Source organism: Ochotona princeps, chromosome 11, assembly GCF_030435755.1.
Source record: "Ochotona princeps isolate mOchPri1 chromosome 11, mOchPri1.hap1, whole genome shotgun sequence".
Classification (NCBI taxonomy): Eukaryota; Metazoa; Chordata; class Mammalia; order Lagomorpha; family Ochotonidae; genus Ochotona; species Ochotona princeps.
The window spans coordinates 3,137,818-3,152,098 of NC_080842.1; positions in this window are offsets into that span (position 1 = coordinate 3,137,818).

A 14,281-nucleotide genomic window follows, 5' to 3' on the forward strand; every position below is an offset into this window, starting at 1 on the left:
ACCTATCCCTAACCCTACCATTAGTCCTAGCCCTAACCATAATCCTAGACCTATCACTAATCCTAACATTAGGACATAGCCATAACCTTTCTCTAGCCGTAGCCCAGTCTTAACCCTAACCCTGACATCAGCCCAAGACCTAACAATAACCATAAGCTAGCTCCTGCCTTTACCGTAACACTAGACCTAACACTAATCATAGACTTTGCCTGAACCCTAACCCTAACCTTAACCCTAGTCTAGCCCTAACACCAACCCTAACCCTAACTCTAACCCTGGCTCTGGCCTTAGCCCTAAACCTGCATCTATCCTAGGACTAACACTAATCCTAACCCTAACCCTGGCCCTTTTACTAGCCCTAGCCCTAACTGTAGCTCAAACCCTAACCCTAACCCTAACTTTGGTTATAGAACAGCCTACACCTAACCCTAATGCTAGCCCTAACACTTGCCCTAAACATAGCCCTAGCCCTAGCCCAAGCCATCGCCTTGGACATATGCTAAACATAGCTCTAAACCTAACCCTAGTCTTAGACCTAGGCATACCCTAGCCATACACAAGACCTAACACTATTCCAAGCACCAACATTAACCCTAGCCCTAGCCTGAAACCTAACCCTAGCACTAGGCCACACTCTAGCCAAAATCCTAACCCTAAACCATTACCTAACACTAAACCTAACACTAACCCTAAACCTAGCCCTAGCAATAACCCTAACACTAACTCTAGCCCTAGCCCTAGTCCAAACCTTAACACTAGCCCTAGCCCGAACCATAAACCTAACCCTAATCCAATCCTAGGTCTAAGCCTAGAACTAGCCTTAACCCTATCACTAACCCTAGACTTAGCCATAACGCTAGCCCAAACCCTAGCCCTAAACCTAATCCCAAACCTAACCCTACCCTAGTTGTAGCCATAACCCTAGGCCTCTTCTTAGCCCTTGTCCTAGTTCTAACTTTAGCCCTAGCCCTAACCCTAAACCTACTCATTCCCCAAGCCCTGTCTCTACCCTAACCATAGCCGTGGTCTTAAACCTAGCCATAGTCCTAGTCCTATCCTTAGCTCTAGCCCTAGCGCCAACCCTAACCCTAGCTCTAGACCTAACCAGAGGCCAAACCTAGCCCTAGTCTTAGCCCTAGCTCTAGCGCTAAACCTGACCCAAGAGTTACCATTAACCCTATACCCAGCCCTAGCCCTAAACCTAACCCTACCCCTAATCCTAACCCAAGTCCCAGCCCTAGCCCTAGTCCTTGGCATAGGCCTAGTCCTATCCTTAGCTCAAGCCCTAGCCCTAATGCTAACCATAGCACTGGCCCTAACCCTAACACTAACTCTAGCCTAGCCCTATCCCTAGGACTCGCCCAAGTCCTAACAATAGCACTAACCGTAACTCTAAACCCAATCTAACTCTAACCCTAGCCTACCCATAGCCATAGCCCTGCCACTAGCACTGAATCGAATCCTAGACTTCTCAATAGCACTACCCCTAAACCTAGCACTAACTCTATCCCTAACCATAGCTCTAGCCCTAAATCTAGCCCCAACCAAACCCTTGGCCTAACCCTAACCTAACAATAGTCCTAACCTAGCCCTAATCATAGTCCTAACACTAGCTGTAGCCCTAGCCTGAGCCCCAACCATAGCCCTAACCCTAACCCGGCCCTAGCACTAGCCCTAATCATAGCAATAGCGTTAACTCTAGCCTTAGGACTAACTGTAACCCTACCCCTAGACCTAGAACTAGACATAGACCTAACCCTAGACTTAAACATAACCCTAACCCTTGGCATAACCCCAACCCCATCCCTAACCCTAACATAATCCTAGTTCTAAGCCCAGTCTTTTTTTTTTTTTTAAGATTTATTCATTTTATTACAGCCAGATATACACAGAGGAGAGACAGAGAGGAAGGTCTTCCGTCCGATGATTCACTCCCCAAGTGAGCCGCAACGGGCCGGTACGCGCCAAACCGATGCCGGGAACCAGGAACCTCTTCCGGGTCTCCCACGCGGGTGCAGTGTCCCAATGCATTGGGCCATCCTCGACTGCTTTCCCAGGCCACAAGCAGGGAGCTGGATGGGAAGTGGAGCTGCCGGGATTAGAACCGGCGCCCATAAGGGATCCCGGGGCTTTCAAGGCGAGGACTTTAGCCGCTAGGCCACGCCGCCGGGCCCGAAGCCCAGTCTTAGCCCTAACCCTAACTCTAGAACTAGCAATAGAATTAGCACAAGTGCTAGCCATAGAACTAACCCTAAACTTGACCCTAGCATGATCCAAGCCTTAGCCCAAGGCCTAACCCTAAACCTAACCTTAGCCTTACCCCTAGTCTTAACCCTAACCCTAACCCTAGACCTAGCCCAAGCCCTATCACTAACCCTAACAATACCCTTCTCTAGCCCTAGCTGTGGTCCTAACCCTAGCCCTAATCCTACTCATAGCCCTAGCCCTAATCCTAGACCTAGACCTAAACCTAGCACTAGCCCTAGCCCTATCGCTTGCTTAAGTCTTAGCCCTAGCATTTGGCCTAGCCCTGGCACTAGGTCTAACCCTAAACCTAACTCTTGCCCTAGACCTAGCTCTAGTGCTAGCCCTAGCCCTAATGCTAAACATAGCCTGAGCCCTAACCATAACACTAAATCTAGCTTAGCCCTAGCCCATACCCTAGTCCTAGTGCTAGCCCTAGGCTTAACGCTAACACTAACCCCAGCACTAGCCCTAGCCGTAACCCTAACACTAGACATAGCCCTAGCTTAAGACCTAGCTCTAGCTTTAAGCCTAACTGTAGCTCTTATCCTAGCCCTAGTTTTAACCCTAAATCTAACACTAGCCTTAGCCCTAGCCCTAATCCTAACCCTAGCCTATCCCAAGTCATAGCCCTGCCAGTAGCACTAAACCTATCCCTAGCCTTATTAAACCTAGTGTGAGCCCTAGCACTAGCACTAACCATAGCCCAATTTCTAGCCCCAGACCTAACTCTGAAACAAACCCTAGTCTTAGGCATAGCCCAAGCCATAGGCCTGGCCCTAACTCTAGTCCTAGCCTTAGACATAACCGTTAACCTAAGCCTAATCCTAGGCCCATTCCTAGTCCTAACCCTAAGCCCAACTCTAGCATAGCCCTAGCCATAACCCTTGCACAGGTCCTAACCTATACCTATCTTGAGCCCTAACACTAGCCCAAGCCTTATCCTAAGTCTTACCCCAACCTTAAAACTAATACTAGACTTAGCTCTAGTCCTTACCATAAACTTAGCCCTAAGCCTAACCCTAAACCTAACCCTAGCTCTAGCCTTAACCCTAAACCTAGAAATGACTTCAGCCATAACCCTAGCCCCAGCCCTAGCCTAGGTGTAACCCTGGCCCTATCCCACACCCTAGCCATAGTCCGAACCTAGCCTTGGTTCTAGCCCTACCCTGAGCCCTAGCACTAACCCTAACCCTAACCCTAACCCTAACCCTGGCCCAAACTCTAACCTTACCCTAAGTTTAATCATAGCCTGACTAGGTAGCCCTATCCCTAGGCTTAGACATAGCCTTAGCCCTAAACCTAAATCTAGTCCTAGCCCTAATCCTAAACTTAGCCCTAGCACTAACCTTAACACTAGCTCTAGCACTAACCTTAGCCCTAGCCTTAGGTCAAGACCTAGCCTTACATTTAATCCTGAATCTAAACTCAGACCTAGTGCTAGACGAGGCTCAAGGCCCAACAATAACCATAGAACTAGTCATAGCCATGACCCTAATCCTGGCCCAAGCCTTAACTCTAACCCTAACCCTAGTACTAGCACCAGACCTAACACTTGCCCTAGCCCTATCCTTAGCAAAGCCCAAGCCTTAAACATAACTCTCGTCTCAACCATAGCCCTAAGCATAACCCTAGCCTTAACCATAACCCTAGTTCTAGCCCTAAACTGGCCCTAGTGTTAACTCCAGCCCTAAACCTAACATTAACTCTAGCCCAGTCCTAGCTCTAGGGCTAGCCCTAAACCAAGCACTAGCCCTAGCCTCAGACCAAGCACTAGCCCTAAACCTAACTCTAGCCCTAACCCTAGCCCCAGTCCTAACACTAGCCCTAGCTTAGGCCTAGCCATAGCCCTGTCACTAGCAATAAACCTAACCCTAACCTTATCAATAGCTCTAAACCTAACCCTATCCCTAACTGTATCCCTAACCCTAACTCTAGCCCTAACCCTAGCCCTTGACCAAGCCCAAGCCCTACACTTAACTCCAAGTCCTACTCCTAGACGAGGCACTAGGCCTAACCATAACCATAGCATTTGTCATAACCCTAACCCTAACCCTAGCCTTAGACTTAACTCTAACAATAACCCTAGCCCTAGTACTAGACCTAGCCCTAGCCCTAACCCTAAATCTAGTGCTAGCTCTAACACTAATGCTAGCCATAGTCCAATCTCTAGCCCTAGATGTAACCCTAAACTAAACCCTATCCCTAGCCATAGCCCAACCTTAGACCTAACCCTAAACCTAGACCTGGGCTTAGGCCTAACCGCTAACTTAACCCTAACCCGAAACATAGGCCCAGTCCTACCCCTAGCCTAAGCCTAACTCTAGCATCTATTTAGACCTAGCTCTAACCCTAACCATAGGCCTAACTCTAACACTAACCCTAAGCCTAGAACTAGCATAGCCATAGCGCTAGACCTAACCCTATCCCTCAACTTAACCTTAAGCCTAACCCTATCCCTCAACGTAAGTTTAGGCCTAAACCTAATCCTTAAGCTATCCCTAGCGTTAGCCATAGCTTTAGTCCTAGACCAATCCATATCAGTAAACTTAAAGCTTAGACCAAGCTCAAGCATTAATTCATGCCCAAGCCCTAAACATAGCCTTTTTGCTAACTCTTGCCCTAGGCCTAACCCTAAACTAAACACTTGCCCTAGCACTAGCCCTATCCATAGCCCTAGGCCTATTCTTAAACCTAAACTAGACTTGGCCTTAGCACTAAGTATAACCTTAGCCCTAATCCTAGCCCTAACACTACCCTAACCCTAACCCTAACCCTAACCCTAACCCTAACCCTAACCCTAAGCTTAACTCTAGCTCAGGCCTAACCCTAGCACTACGCCCAACTCTAGCCCTTGCCCTAAAACTAGACCTAGCCCTAGTCTTGTATCTAAACCTAGCTTAATCCTAGTCCTATCCCTGGTCCTATCCCAAATCCTACCCTAGCCCTATCCATAGCCCTGACACTAACACCAAACCTAACCCTAGCCTTATTAATATACCTAACCCTAGCCCTATCCCTAACTCAGGCTCTAGCACTAACCATAGCTCTAGAATTAGACAAGCTCTAGCTCTATCTTTAACCCTAAATCTAACACAAGTCCTATCACTAGACGAAACTCCAGGACTGACCATAGACTTAGCCATAGCGCTAAATCTAACCCTGCACCTAGATTTAACTTTAATTTTAACACCAGTCTTAGCACTAGCCCTAACCCTAAACCTAGAGCTAACCCTAACACTACCCTAAGCCCAAGCATTAGACCTAGAACTATTCCTAAACCTAAAAATAAACCTGCACCTAAACCTAACCCTGGACCCAAACCTAACTTTAACAATAGTCCTAGCCCTAGACAGACACAAAGCCCTATAACTAGCCCTAGCCAAAAACCTATCCCTAGACTAGGCCCTAGCAAAAGAATTAACCTAGACTTAACCATAACCACCTGGAAACGTGATGTTATGTTAAGTTAATGGGCCAGGTGGAGTTGTTTTGGCACTGGAAGAGCTGTGCGGCTGCTTCGGACAGTTATCATCCACCAACACACTGAGTTCCCTAGGTGTCACTTTCACTTTCAGACATCTGTGCTGCCAGAGCAGTTGGTTTCCGTGGTAGCTGAAAATGGCATGGGCACTGAACTTGTCTCTGGCTGTGCAGTTCTAGCGCCTTGAGTGAGGATCTCCATCTTTGTTTTGTGTAGGTGCTCAACCTGCTTGATTCCATCACCCTGGGTTCAATGGGCATTGGACAGGAAGTGACAAAACAGGGTTTCAGGAGATCTGCATCAAAAGCTGATGGTATGTGAAGTTAATCAGCCAAATGGAGTTGTTTTGGCACTGGAAGACCTGTGCTGTTGCTTCGGGCAGTTGCCATTCACCAACACACTGAGTTCCCTAGGTGTCACTTCCACTTTCAGACATATATGCTGCCAGAGCAGTTGCTTTTCTTTGTAGGTGAAAATGGCTTGGGATCTGATCTTGTCTCTGGCTGTGGAGTTCTTAGCACCTAGAGTGAGAATCTCCAACTTTGATTTGTGTAGGTGCTCAACCTGCTTGACTCCATCACCCTGGGCTCAATGGGCATTGGACAGGAAGTGACAAAACAGGGTTTCAGAAGATCTGCTTGCAAATGTGATGGTATGTTAAGTTAATGAGCCCGATGGAGTTGCTTCAGCACTGGAAGACCTGTGCTGCTGCTGCCAGTTGCCATTCACCAACACACTGAGTTCCCTAGGTGTCACATCCACTTTCAGACATCTGTGCTGCCAGAGCAGTTGATTTCAATGATAGGTGTAAATGGCATGGGCACTGAACTTGTCTCTGGCTGGGTAGTTCTTAGCGCCTTAAGTGAGGATCTCCATCTTTGTTTTCTGTAGGTGCTGAACCTGCTTTATTCCATCACCCTGGGCTCAATGGGCATTGGACAGGAAGTGACCAAAACGGGTTTCAGGAAATCTGATTTGGAAAGGTGATGGTATGTGAAATTAATGAGCCAGGTGTAGTTGTTTTGGCACTGGAACACCTGTGCTGCTGCTGCTGCCAGTTGCCATTCACCAACACACTGATTTCCCTTAGTGCCGCTGCGACTTTCAGACATATGTGCTGCCAGAGCAGTTGCTTTACATGGTGCTGGAAATGTCTTGGGCACTGAAATTCACTGTGGCTGTGCAGTTCTTCATGCCTTGAGTGAGGATCTTCGTCTTTATTTTGTATAGGTGCACAACCTGCTTGATTCCATCAAGCTGGACTCACATTCTTTGGACATGAAGCGAAAAAATCAGGGATTCCAGGTACTCCGCTTGGAAATGTGATGGCGTGTGAAATTAATGAGCCAGGAGGAGTTGGTTTGGCACTGGAAAACCTGAGCTGCTGCTTCGGGCAGTTGCCCTTCACCAACACACTGAGTTCCCTATGTGTCACATCCACTTTCAGACATATGTGCTGCCAGAGCAGTTGGTTTCAATGATAGGTGTAAATGACATGGGCACTGAACTTGTCTCTTGCTGTGCAGTTCTTCATGCCTTGAGTGAGGATCTCCATCTTTGTCTTGTGTAGATGCTCAACTTGCTTGATTCCATCACCCTGGGCTCAATGGGCAGTGGACAGGAAGTGACAAAACAGGGTTTCAGGAGATCTGATTTGGAAAGGTGATGGTATGTGAAATTAATGAGCCAGGTAGAGTTGGTTTGGCACTGGAAAACCTGAGCTGCTGCTTCGGGCAGTTGCCCTTCACCAACACACTGAGTTCCCCATGTGTCACATCCACTTTCAGACATATGTGCTGCCAGAGCAGTTGGTTTCAATGATAGGTGTAAATGACATGGGCACTGAACTTGTCTCTTGCTGTGCAGTTCTTCATGCCTTGAGTGAGGATCTCCATCTTTGTCTTGTGTAGATGCTCAACTTGCTTGATTCCATCACCCTGGGCTCAATGGGCAGTGGACAGGAAGTGACAAAACAGGGTTTCAGGAGATCTGATTTGGAAAGGTGATGGTATGTGAAATTAATGAGCCAGGTAGAGTTGTTTTGGCACTGGACGACCTGTGTTGCTGCTTCGGGCAGTTACCGTTCTCCAACACACTGAGTTCCCTAGGTGTCACATCCAATTTCAGACATATATGCTGCCAGAGCAGTTGCTTTCCATGGTAGCTGAAAATGGCTTGGGCGCTGATCTTGTCTCTGGCTGTGGAGTTCTTCATGCTTTTGGTGTGGATCTCCATCTTTGTTTTGTATAGGTGCTCAACCTGCTTAATTATATCACCCTGGTCTCACATTGTTTGGACATGAAGTGAAAAAATCAGGCATTCCAGGTGCTCTGCTTTGAAATGTGATGGTATATGAAATTAATGACCCAGATGGAGTTGGTTTGGCACTGGAAGACCTGTGCTGCTTCTAAAGGCAGTTGCTATTCACCAAAACACTGAGTTCCCTAGGTGTCACATCCACTTTCAGACATCTGTGCTGCCAGAGCAGTTGGTTTCCATGGTAGGTGGAAATGACTTGGGCACTGAACTTGTCTCTGACTATGGAGTTCTTCGTGCGTTTAGTGAGGATCTCCATCTTTGCTTTCTGTAGGTGCTCAACCTGCTTGATTCCATCAACCTCGGCTCACTTCATGTCCAATGATTGTGAGTCCAGTTTGATGGAATCAAGCATGTTGAGTACCTACAGAAAACAAAGACGGAGATCCTCACTAAATGCACGAAGAACTCCATAGCCAGAGACAAGTTCAGTGCCCATGCCATTTCCACCTACAAAGAAAAGCAACTGCCCTGGCAGCACAGATGTCTGAAAGTGGATGTGACACCTAGGGAACTCAGTGTGTTGGTGAAGGGCAATTGCCCGAAGCAGCAGCACAGGTTTTCCAGTGCCAAACCGACTCCACCTGGCTCATTTACTTCACATACCCTCACCTTTCGAAGCAGATCTTCTGGAAATCCTCTTTGGTCACTTCTTGTCCATTGCCCATTGAGTCCAGTTTGATGGAATCAAGCAGGTTGAGCAGCTACACAAAACAAAGATGGAGATCCTCACTCAAGGCACGAAAAACTCGACAGTCAGAGACAAGTTCAGTGCCCTTGCCATTTCTAGCTACCATTGAAAGCAATTGCTCTGGCAGCACATGTCTCTGTAAGTGGCTGTGACACCTAGGGAACTCAGTGTGTTCGTGAATGGCAACTGCCAGAAACAACAACACAGGTCTTCCAGTGCCAAACTGACTCCACCTGGCTGATTAGCTTTACATACCATCACATTTTGAAGCAGATCTTCTGGAAACCCTCTTTTGTTACTTCCTGTCCACTGCCCATTGAGCCCAGTTTGATGGTTCAAGTAGGTTAAGCAGCCACACAAAACAAAGATGGAGATCCTCACTCAAGTCGCTAAAACTGCCACAGCCAGAGACAAGCTCAGCGCCCAAGTCATTTCAAACTATCATGGAATGCAACTGCTCTGGCAGTTAGATGTCTGAAAGTGAATGTGACACCTAGGGAACTCAGTGTGTTGGTGAAAGGCAACTGCCAGAGTAGCAGCACAGGTCTTGCAGTACCAAAGCAACTCCACCTGGTTCATTGATTTCACATGCCATCACAATTTACTGCAGATCACCGAGAAACCCTGCTTTTTACACTTCTTTTCCAAAGAATGTGAGATCAGTGTGTTGGAAACAAGCAGGTTGAGCACCTACACAAAACAAAGATGGAGATCCTAATGCAAGGCATGAAAAACTCCAAAGCAAGAGACAAGTTCAGTGCCCATGCCATTTCCAGCTGCCATGGAAACCAATATATCTGGCAAAACATATGTCTGAAAGTGGATATGACACCTAGGGAAGGTAGTGTGGTGGTGAAAGGTAACTGCCCGAAGCAGCAACACAAGTTTTCCAGTGCAAATCAACTGCACCGGGCTCATTCAGTTCACATACCATCACTTTTCAAAGTGGATCACCCGGAATCACTGCTTTTTCACTTCATGTCCAATGAATTTGAGCTCAGGTTGATGGAATTAAGCAGGTTGAGCACCCACAGAAAACAAAGATGGAGATCATCACTGAAGGCATGAAGAATTCCAGAGCCAGAGAGAAGTTCAACGCCCAAGCCATTTCCAGTACCATGGAAAGCAACTGCTCTGGCTGCACAGATGTCTTAAAGTGGATGTGACACCTAGGGAAATCGGTGTGTGGGTGAATGGCACTGCCAGAAGGAGCAGCACAGGCTTTTCCAGTGTCAAAACAACTACACCTGGCTCATAAACTTTACATACCATCACATTTCGAAGCAGATCTTGTGGAAACCCTCATTGGTCGCTTCCTGTCCGCTGCCCGTTGAGCCCAGTTTGATGGAATCAAAAAGGTTAAATACCCACACAAAGCAACGATGAAGATCCTCACTCAAGTCGCTTAAACCTCCACAGCCAGAGAGAAGTTCAGCACCCAAGTCATTACCAGAACCATGGAAAGCAATTGTTCTGGCAGCACAGATGTCTGAAAGTGGATATGCCACTTAGGGAACTCAGGGTGTTGGTTAATGGCAACTGCCCGAAGCAACAACACAGGTTTCCAGTGCCAAACCGACTCCACCTGGCTCATTTACTTCACATACCATCACCTTTCGAAGCAGATCTTCTGGAAACTCTCTTTGGTCACTTCCTGTCCATTGCCCATTGAGTCAAGTTTGATGGAATCAAGCAGGTTGAGCAGCTATACAAAACAAAGATGGAGATCCCCACTCAAGACACAAAAAACTCCACAGCCAGAGACAAGTTCTGTGATCATGCCATTTCCACCTACCATGGAAAGCAACTGCTCTGGCAGCACATATGTCTGAAAGTGCATGTGACACCCAGGGAACTCAGTGTGTTGGTGAATGGCAACTGTCGAAGAAGCAGCAGGATTTCCAGTGCCAAACTGATTCCACCTGTCTCATTAACTTCACATGCAATCACATTTGCAAGCAGATCTTCTGGAATCCCTCTTTTTTACTTACTGTCCACTTCCCATTGAGCCCAGTTTGATGGTTCATGCAGGCTGAGCATCCACACAAAACAAAGATGGAGATTCTCACTCAAGTCGCTAAAAACTCTACAGCCAGTGGGAAGTTCAGTGCCCAAGTCATTTCCACCTTCTATGGAAACCAACTGCTCTGGCAGCACAGATGTCTGAAAGTGGATGTGACACCTAGGGAACTCAATGTGTTGGTGAAAGGCAACTGCCCAAAGCAGCAGCACAGGTCTTGCAGTGCCAAAGCAACTCCACCTGGTTCATTGATTTCACATGCCATCACATTTTCCAAGCAGGTTACCGAGAAACCCTGTTTTTTCACTTCTTTTCCAAAGAATGTGAGATCAGTTTGATGGAATCCAGCAGGTTGAGCACCTACACAAAACAAAGTTGGAGATCCTTACGCAAAGCACAAAAAACTCCAAAGCCAGAGACAAGTTCAGTGCCCATGCCATTTCCAGCTGCCATGGAAAGCAATATATCTGGCAACACATATGTCTGAAAGTGGATGTGACACTTAGGGAAATCAGTTGTTAGTGAAAGGTAACTGCCCAAAGCAGCAGCACAGGTCTTCCGGTGCCAAAACCACTCCACCTGGCTCATTAATTTCACATACCATCACCTTTCAAGTGGATCACATGGAATACGTGCTTTTTTCACTTTATGTCCAAAGAATGTGAGCCCAGTTTGATGGAATCAAGCAGGTTGTGCACCTAGAAAATATACAGATGGAGATCCTCACTCAAGGCACGCAGACCTCCACAGCCCGAGACAAGCTCAGTGCCCAAGCCATTTCCAGCACCATGTAAAGCAACTGCTCTGGCAGCACAGATGTCTGAAAGTGGATATGACACCTAGGGAACTCAGTGTGTTGGTGAATGGCAAGGGAGCAAAGCAGCAGCACATATTTTCCAGTGCCAAAACAACTCCACCTGTCTCTTTCACTTCACATACCATCACCTTTCCAACCGGATCTCCTGAAACCCTGACTGGCCAATTCCTGTCCACTGCCTAATGAGACAGGGTGATGGAATCAAGCTGTTGAGCAGCAACAAAAAACAAAGATGGAGATCCTCACTCAAGGCACGAAGAACCCCAGAGCCAGAGAGTAGTTCAGCACCCAAGCCATTTCCACCTACCATGGAAAGAAACTGCTCTGGCAGCACAGATATCTGAAAGTGGATGTAACACCTAGGGAATTCAGTGTGTTGGTGAATGGCAACTGCCTGAGGCAACAGCACAGGTTTTCCAGTGCTAAATCAACTACACCTGGCTCTTTCACTTCACATACCATCTCGTTTGAGGGTGGAGCAACTGGAATCCGTGCTTTTTCACTTCTTGTCCAAAGAATATGTGCCCAGGGTGATGGAATTAAGCAGGTTGTTCACCTACAAAATACAAAGATGAAGATCCTCACTCAAGGCATGAAGAATTCCAGAGCCAGAGACAAGTTCAACGCCCAAGCCATTTCCAGTACCATGCAAAGCAACTGCTCTGGCAGCACATATGTCTGAAATTGGATGTGACAACTAGAAAACTCAGTGTGTGGGTGAATGGCAACTGTCCGAAGCAGCAGCACAAGTTGTCCAGTGCCAAAACAACTCCACCTGGTTCATTAATTTCACATGCCATCAGATTTTAAGGCAGATGACCCAGAAACCCTGCTCTTCTCCCTTCATGATGGAATCAAGCAGGTTCAGCACTCACACAATCAAACGATGGAGATCCTCACTCAAGGTCGAAGAACTTCACAGCCAGAGACAAGTTCAGTGCCCATGCCATTTCCAGCTATCATTGAAAGCAATTGCTCTAGCAGCACAGATGTCTGAAAGTGGATGTGACACCTAGGGAACTCAGTGTGTTGGTGAATGGCCCTGCTCGAGCAGCAGCACAGGTTCTTCAGTGCCAAAATAATTCGATCTGGCTCATTAATTTCACATGCCATCACATTTCCAGGCGGATCACCTAGATACCCTGCTTTTTCCATTTCTTTTCCAAAGAGTGTGAGGCCAGGTTGAAGGATTCAAGCAGGTTGAGCACCCACACAAAACAACGAAGGAGAACCACACTCAAGCACAAAGAACTGCACAGCAAGAGACAAATTCAGTGATCAAGCCATTTCAACCTACCATGGAAAGGAACTGCTCTGGCAGCACAGATGTCTGAAAGTGAATGAGACACCTAGGGAACTCAGTGTGTTGGTGAATGGCAACTGACTGAAGCAGCAGCACAGGTTTTCCAGTGCAAAAACAACTCCACCTGGCTCATTCACTTCACATACCATCACTTTTTCAATGCAGATCACCTTGAATCCCTGCTGTTACCACTTCAGTTCCAAAGAATGTGAGCCCAGGGTGATGGAATCAAGCAGGTTGTGCACCTACAAAAACAAAGATGGAGATCCTCACTCAAGGCTCTAAGAACTGCACAGCAAAAGACAAGTTCAGTGCCAAAGTCATTTCCTCTACCATGGAAAGCAATTGCTCTGGCAGCACATATGTCTGAAAGTGGATGTGACACCTAGGGAATTCAGTCTGTTGGCGAATTTCAACTGCCAGAAGGAGCAGCACAGGTCTTCCAGTGCCAAACCGACTCCACCTGGCTCATTAATTTCACATACCATAACCTTTCGAAACAGATCTTCTGGAAATCCTCTTTGGTCACTTCCTGTCCATTGCCCACTGAGCCCAGGGTGATGGAATCAAGCAGGTTGAGCACATACACAAAATAAAGATGGAGATCCTCACTCATGGCATGAGGAACTGCACAGCCAGAGACAAGTTCAGTGCCCGTGCCATTTCCAGCTACCATGGAAAGCAACTGCTCTGGCAGCACATATGTCTGAAAGGGAATGTGACACCTAGGGAACTCAGTGTTTTGGTGAATTGCAACTGGCAGAAGCAGCAGCACAGATTTTCCAATGTCAAAACAACTCCACCTGGATCATTATTTTTACATACCATCACATTTCCAAGTGGATCACCTGGAATCCGTGCTTTTTTTGCTTCATTTCCAAAGAATGTGAGATCAGTTTGATGGAATCAAGCAGGTTGTGCAACTACAAAAAACAAAGATGGAGATCCTCACACATGTCGCTAAAAACTCCACAACCAGAGGAAAGTTCAGCGCCCAAGAAATTTCCACTATCATGGAAAGCAACTGCTCTGGCAGCATATATGTCTGAAAGTGGATGTGACACCTAGGGAACTCAGAGTGAGGGTGAATGGCAACTGCCCGAGGAAGCAGCACAGGTTTTCCAGTACCAAAACAACCCCACCTGGTTCATTAGTTCACATGCCATCACAATTTTGGTGGATCACCCAGAAACCCTGCTTTGTTCACTTTCTTTCCAAAGAACGTGAGCCCAGGATGATGGAATCAAGCAGGTTCAGCACCCACACAAACCAACGATAGACATCCTCACTAGAGGTAGGAAGAACTCCACAGCCAGAGACAAGTTCAGTGCCCATGTCATTTCCCGCTGCCATGGAAACCAAGTGCTCTGGCAGCACATATGTCTGGAAGTGGATGTGACACCTAG